The sequence below is a fragment of the Panthera tigris genome, chromosome B3, assembly GCF_018350195.1.
Source record: "Panthera tigris isolate Pti1 chromosome B3, P.tigris_Pti1_mat1.1, whole genome shotgun sequence".
NCBI classification, from domain to species: Eukaryota; Metazoa; Chordata; class Mammalia; order Carnivora; family Felidae; genus Panthera; species Panthera tigris.
This window is the reverse complement of record NC_056665.1, coordinates 11673211-11680639: the sequence shown is the minus strand read 5'-3', so window position 1 is coordinate 11680639 and position 7429 is coordinate 11673211. Positions and strand designations below refer to the sequence as shown.

Genomic DNA, 7429 nt, shown 5'->3' with positions numbered 1-7429 from the left:
GACAAATTGCCAATTTGTGCATTTTAAAGCAGATGGATTTAGTCAAATTTCCTTTGTCAGTAAGTATTCTGTGCAACAAATCTGTTTCCAGGTCCTAAAGGCGACTTTGCTCAGGTTCAAGCCAACAACCTCCACCCCGCAACCAAACAAAAAGGAATGACCCCAGTTTGAGTTAGTCGTATCCATATACATGAAGAATATCCATGAGTTTGAAATGTTTTAAGAATCATGAAGGGCGGGGGAGAGGAGAAAAGAGGAAAAGGATGAATTGCTTATGATTCTGCTCTTAAGGAGTGATTTTATGTCACTGCTCCCTGCTACTGGAAGTTGCCATCCACCTCTGACCAAAGTACAAAGAACATTTGACACAACATAAAACATGAAAAGAACTTTCAGTGGCTTAGTGTCCTGGCTGTGACTCAAATGTGCATGCCCAGGCAGGCTCCACAGTGGAGGTCTGGCTCCATTGCTCTACTCTAGGAGGCTGAAGCAGATGTGGTCCATTAATATCACTCTCTTGCCAATAGCAGTTTCCATCGATGGAAGCTGGACTGATCCAACTGTAGTCTTACTTCTGAAACATCCAAGGATTCTAGGTAGCTGCTTCTGTGTTTCTTTTTCCAACTAGACAGTGAATTCCTTGAGGGAAAGGATAATGTCCATTTGGTTTGCATCTGTAGACATCAGCTCAGTAATTGGCACATAAAGGCACTCTGATAAAAAAAATTTTTTTTAATGAAATGGTTTAAAAACAGCAAGATCCTCTGTAAAAGTAGGACATTATACTCCTCTAGTTTTCTTCAGAGCATATAAATATTTGATAGGAGGTTGCACCAGGACTGGGATTCTGACTCCTAGTGGTGCCGGGATCTGGGGCTCCGGGACTTAGAGACAGAAGAGATGGAACTCTGGTTCCGTCAAGGACAAAGCTGATGGGAAACTGTGGCATGGGTGTTAGGAGGGAGGGTGAATTAGTTTCCTATAGATGCTGTAACAAATTACACCAAAAGATGAGTGGGTTAAAACAACACCAACTTATTAGCTTAACCATTCTGGAAGTCAGAAGTTCAAAATGAGTCCCCCGGGCTAAAATCAAGGTGTTGACAAGGCTGTGTTCCCTGGGGAGGCTCTAGGGGAGAATAGTTTTCTTGCATTTTCCCATTTCTAGAGGCCATCTGCATCGTTTGGCTCATGGCCTCTGCCTCCGTCTTCAAAACCAACATCTTCAAATCTCTCTCTGACTCTTACCCTGACCCTCCTGCTTCCCTCTTTGACTTATAAGGACCCTTGAGATTACATGGGGCTCAACTGGTTCCCCATCTCAAGGTTACCTGATTAGCAGTCTAAATTCCATCTGCAACTTTAATTCCCCTTTTCCATGTAACATAACATATTCACAAATTCTGAGGAGTAGGGCATGGATGGCTTTTGAGGGGAGGCATTATTCTGTTTACCACAGAAGGGCACCTGGGTGGTCATGGAGTCCAGCATCCTCGTGCTACACTTGAGGAAACTCAAGCTCCAAGAGTTTATTGGAATTCCAACTGTTTTCCTCCACAGGAGAGTTAAGCTCACTCTAAGGCCCGACCGTCTGCACCCAGAGCCCTAAGCAAGACTCAGCAGGAGGCCCCTGGCCTCCTCTTCCTCCAGTTCTTTCTTCTACACCTGTGCCTCATTGCTTTCCCACCCTGTCCAGGGGAGGGTGCCAGGGTGTGTGTGTGTGTGTGGGTCACAGTACACCTGACCCATGTCCAGACTGGATGGAGAATGGCCATTTCATGGGGCCAGAGAATGGATTGGACCCATCCATAAGAGCCGTGTCATTTTTGCAGAAGCATGAGCTCTTAGAAGTACAGCTTCTGGAGAGAGGGGAGGATAGGTGATGGGTATTGAAGAGGGCGTCTTTTGGGATGAGCACTGGATGTTGTATGGAAACCAAGTTGACAATAAATTTCATATATTAAAAAAAAAAAAGAAGTACAGCTTCTGGAGCCACCTGCGTGGCTCAGTGACTTAAGTGTCGGACTTCAGCTCAGGTCATGATCTCACAGATCCTGAGTTCAAGCTCCACATGGGACTCACTGCTGTCAGCTCAGAGCCCACTTCAGATCCTCTGTATCCCCTCCCCCTCGCCCCTCCCTCTCCTCTTTCTCATAAACAAATAAACATTAAAGAAAAAAAGAATGGGTGTCTGCATGGCTCAGTTGGTTAAGTGTCCGACTTTTGATTTTGGCTCAGGTCCTGATCTCACGGTTTGTGTGTTCGAACCCTGTGTTCGACAGGGCTTCTGCGCTGACAGCGTGGAGCCTGCTTGTGATTCTGTCTCTCCTTCTCTCTGTCCCTCTCTCCCTCTCTCTCTCAAAAATAAATAAAACGTTTTTTAAAAAAAAGAAAAAGAAAAAAAAGAAAAAAAAAGAAGTACATCTGCCAGTTGCCTAACTAGGACACTGAACTCAAGGGACTTGGGGCCTCAAGAATCTGAAAGCCTGTATTGTCCTTACTAGGAAGTCCATAAAAGGGGGAACTAGTGGGTGATCCCCAACTGGCTGGTTCACAACTGACACTGATATTGCTGCTGGGGCCGCTGCTGTGGGTTTCTCAGCCTGGAGACCCTGTTGGACCATGGCCCATTCTTGGCAAAAGAAGGTTCTGGCTGCCGAGTGTCCTTTGAGTAGATGCTGGTGATTCTGGCCCCAGAGCTCAAGTTTAAGGCAGTAGGTGGTCCAGGAGGCACAAGAGCAGGTCCCCGGTCAAGGCCGGGGCCAGAGGAGAAGACACAGGAGGATTTACTGCATGAGACATTTACTAGGAAAGAGCAAACCACCATCTGGGGGAGCAGAGGATCAGGGGACGGGACAGGTCTTATTCCTAAAGTTCCCTCCTTTCATGTCACTCCGTTCTGTGTAGCTGGCCAGCCCCTTTACCTTCACCACAGCCAACAAAAGCCTCTGGCCAAGGACACGAGGGCCCAGGACCTTGCTTGGAATTCCTCAGAACCCTGGGATGCAGCCAGTCTGGTGGGGGGAAGATGGGGTGTTAAGGGTGGATGGGACCACTGAGGAAGGCAGGCCAGGCCTTTGGAGGCGGTTGACATGGCTCCGTGAAGCACAAGGGGACCATGGCCCCCTCAGCGTAGGGCTATAGAGTTCCCCATATGTCCCCTGGCAGCTGACAGGTGGAGACAAGAACCCTGACCCGAGAGGTGAGTGAAAAGAGAAGCAAGGTATCTTCACCCAGGGGAGAACCCATGTCCTCTGGCTGAGTGCCTGGCGAGGTTGGGATCACCATGAGCAAGTTCTACTTTGATTGAAAGTCTCTAACCCAGGATTCTGGACCAAAACCTCAGCATCCTCTGAAGGAGACACAGCTGAGGATCCGAAAGGGCAGAGAGAGCTTGCGAGGAAACGGGTGCAGGTGAAACTGGGGAGAACAGGTGGAAATGGGTCAGGGATGTGGCTGAGGCTGAGGTTGGCGGTTCCAGTGATGATGGAGGTCGAGGAAGATGACGCGTCGGGGATCAGGATGTGCTTCTGAGACACAATATCGAGGAAGAATGAGGTGGGGGTATCGATCAGCCTGAGGGATATTCCTTTTGCAGATGGGCAGTGTTGATGGAGCCCTGCCTTTTCAGTGGTGCTGAAAACTGGGCAGCCCCAGGGAGGAGAGAGGCCTTATATACTTTGTCTACACCTACAGCTGCAGACAAGAAGGCAGGGCACCCGCCTTTCCCCAGAAGAGTCAGTTGAGAAGGACATAGCCGCCGTCCCTAGGGAGGCCCCTGCTTCCTTCCCGTCAGGGCCCTCCAAAGGCTGCACAACCCAGGCCCCCAGAAGTGAGCCCCCCTAATGTGTAGTGGAAAATGAATCCTAAAGGAAGGCCAGACTGCCACCTGACGAGCACCCTAGACTGGATGTCACTTGAAGCCTCCTGGGGCTCCGGTGCCCTGTGAATCTCTTCCTCTTGGAACCTGGGCAACAGCTATCTAGTGCCTTGCTGGGCCCCAGGCTCTCCTGCCAGCAGTGCCTGAGATGGGAAGACTGAGAGCTAAGATTCTCCTTTAGGAACTCAGTGTTCAAAAATGTGCCATGACCCATGGTGGCCCTTTTTCTCTTGGGGCTCCAGAGAGCTTCTGAGCTGGACAGACTGGAATAAGAGAACCCAGCAGAAATGGAGGGAGAAGCAAGAGGTAAGATCTCTGGCTGAAACGAGGCTGTTGGGGGGCAGCCTCTAAGATACTCTTCCTGGTGGGTAAGAGCTGAAGTACTCCAGAAAGCCCACCCAAGGAAGTCCCTGACCCCTGGGCACGGGACGGCCCCTTTGGGACTGATGAGTTCATCAGGCTTTGGCCAAGTTTGTGTTTCTCAGAGGGACCATGGCCAACCTCTGGTGCATAACTGTCTATGAGTGGAGACTGGATCTCGAGCAGAGAAAAAGTACTGTGGGCTCTGGAGCAAGGAGAACCCCCAAAGATATGGGATGGAGTCTGGCATTTCTGGGAGCTGGAGCAGGCCTGGGTGGGAAATGCCAGTGGGTGGCATGGTGTTACGAAGTTACTTCTTCCCAGAACTTATGAGACATTGAATTCATTTCTAGAATTTCTGTCCTAAAACCATGAGTTAAATGTTCTGTGTTTTTTGTTTTTGTTTTTGTTTTTTTTTTGTTTTGTTTTGTTTCTAACCCAGTTAAGCACAGGAGTTTGATAATGGCCATCAGGTAATGTGTTTGGAAATCTGGTCTGCGAAGACCAACATCATTATATTTTAAAACGCTGACGTGTACCTAAATGGCTATATTTTCAGATGAGCTTGAGTATGATTTGTCAAGATCTATAATGTCGCCATGAGAACTGTAACCACATCAAACCTATGGATTCACTTGGGAAGTGAAGCCATTGTTGTTGGATCTAGCGTTTTCAATTCAGAGCAGCTTGCGTAGAAAGGCAGAAGGTAGTGGTTAAGAACACAACCTCTGAGCCTCGCTGCCTGGGTTTGGGTCTCTACTTTGCCTCTCTGGCCTTGGGCAAGAGCCTTAAGATTTCTGTCCCTCAGGTTCCTCATCTGTAAAATGGGGATTAATCCCAGGGTTATTGTGAAGATCAGGTAAGTTAATAGATGTAAAATATATAGAACAGTGCTTGGCATGTACTAAGGACTCAAACGTTAGCTACTATTATTATTTCTAATTTTATTTTATTTCAGTTCTTTAAAAACTGCATTCCATTTTTGTGGATTCTGCAATGCTTTATTTTATTTTATTTTATTTTATTATTTTATTTTATTTTATTTTATTAAGGAAAACTTACTCCTTCCTTTTTTTCTGACCTGACAGCATGCCCAGGAAACAAGGTGGTTTGTTTTGGGGCTGAGGATTCTGGAAAGATGTTAGGAACAATACACGGGAATGTAATTTTTCAGTATCCCTAATCTACGCTCAGCCTTAAGCCCTGTGCCCTTTACAATGGTGTGAGCTTGGTAAATGGTCGATAAATAATTTCAATACATTCACCAAAATCATTTTTGGTTGTTTCTAGGTCCAGAGTCTGGGAAAATGTCATTGGAAAGTAGCTAGCATGGAAATGTGAGTTTCCCGCCCTCTACTATTCTGATATTCTCAGGAGCTGGGAAGCTGGCATAAAAAATAGTCAAGGTTTTAAAGCTGCAATGGACTATATTCTGTTTCTTTCAAAATTCTTTTCACATCCTCCCTGGCAGAGAGGCCTGCCTGCTTTCCTATCGACACTGAAGAATGTATAGCAGCATCTATATATACAGCCTGAGGTGTGCTCCCAGAGCCTGATGGTTGGAGCTGCCTCCCTGGCTCTTTCTTCCAATTGATGGAATGGTGTCTGTAAAAATGTTTTGAAAATATGAAAAGTGGCAAATTGGCCTTCATGACAAATAGAACTTAATGTAACATATTTTACACGTTAAATCTCCACGAACAAAAGCGATCTCTAATGTTTTCTTTCTCAGGGCAAATTTCTTGGCATTTACATACCTTCAGTGTTTTACTGTGATCCTGGCTGGTGGGGGTGGGGAGTTATCATAATAAATAAAACAGCTTTCACCTGTATGGAGCTTATGATTTATCTGATAGCAACCCATTGTATCTCACCCCCGAGAGAGGTGGGGTGCAGGTGATGGGGAAGAGGTCCTCATGTTGCAGCCCCCAGATGGAACCTGTTTGACTCCCTCCCCTAATCCCCCAACTCCCTGCTCCTCCAAACCCTGGGCTGTTAAGTGCTCCTTTGAAGGAGAGGGAGTCAGAGGTATAGGAAATACCAGCTTCTGAGACTTTGATGGCTGAGCCCAGTATGGTCTGGGGTGTCTCTCCCTGAGTTAATGGCATGGGGACTCCCCAACAGCAGTTGACCCAACTGATCCACTCCACTGTGGGAAAAGTAGGCCCTGCTTCTCCAGTGTCCCAAATGGGGTGTGGGGTGGCAGTGGGCACAGGGGACAACTGTTGAGGCAACTTCGACCCTTTGACACCCAGGGTTGCTTTGGACAGAAGCTGAAAGGAGGAGAATAGAAATGCACAGGGTTTGTGTTTTGCACTCCCCCCAATCCCCCATTGAAACAGTGAAATTGGGAGGGGGAGAAAGAAGGGACAGGGGACAGGCTTGTTTATTTTAATTTAATTTTTTAAAGTTTATTTTGAGAGAGAGAGAGAGAGAGAGAGAACAATAGGTGGAGGGGCAGAGGGAGAGGGAGAGAGAGAGAGAATCCCAAGCAGGCTCCTCACTTTCAGCCCAAAGCCTGACTCGAGGCTTGATCTTACGAACCGTGAGATCACAACCTGAGCCAATATCAAGAGTTAGATGCGTAACCAACTGAGCCACCCAGGTGCCCCCAGGCTTGTTCATTTTAAGGAGAGTAGAGTGGAATCAGAAAAGATGGTCTCATCCAGATGGTAATAAACACGATACTGTTTTTGAGTGCTTATTGTCTGCCTGGGACTGGCTACCTGGTACTCATCCTGGGTGTGGATTTCTCAAGTTGCAAACCATGGCACACACGAAATACTTCCTACAACTTGATTTCTACCCAGAGTTGTCATTTCATCTGACAGTAGAAACTTAATGATTAATTCGCCATAGTTCAGCCACTCTGGGTTTTCTGAGCATGCTTGGAATGTAACAGCTTAATTCTTTCAAAGCTCATCCATCACCCTTATGCCTCCCTCCCCTGGGATTTTCACCCAAGATCTGAGAGCCTTAATGGTCACTGGGGGTGGGGTGGTGGGGTAATGACCAAGGGGAGGGGAGTGGTGGTCTTGGGACCCATTCCCTGTGGAGTGCCTGTGGGCCTTCTCCCTGACACTTCTGGCTGTGACCCTCTTGGTCTGTCTGCCATCCCAAGCCAGCTCTAAAATGAATGCCCTCATGGTGGGGGCAGTTTGTGGTGCCTTGAGCTTTTTCTTATTCTTC

The 7429-nt window shown here is 47.4% G+C and overlaps 1 long non-coding RNA gene across 1 annotated transcript; it reads left to right on the top strand.

Moving 5' to 3' along the window:
* Positions 1-2195: 2195 nt before the first annotated feature.
* LOC122239382 lies at positions 2196-6072 on the top strand. Its single transcript, XR_006218400.1, has 2 exons — positions 2196-4186; positions 5531-6072. It is a non-coding gene; the product is annotated as an uncharacterized LOC122239382 (long non-coding RNA).
* The last annotated feature ends 1357 nt before the right edge of the window (positions 6073-7429 follow it).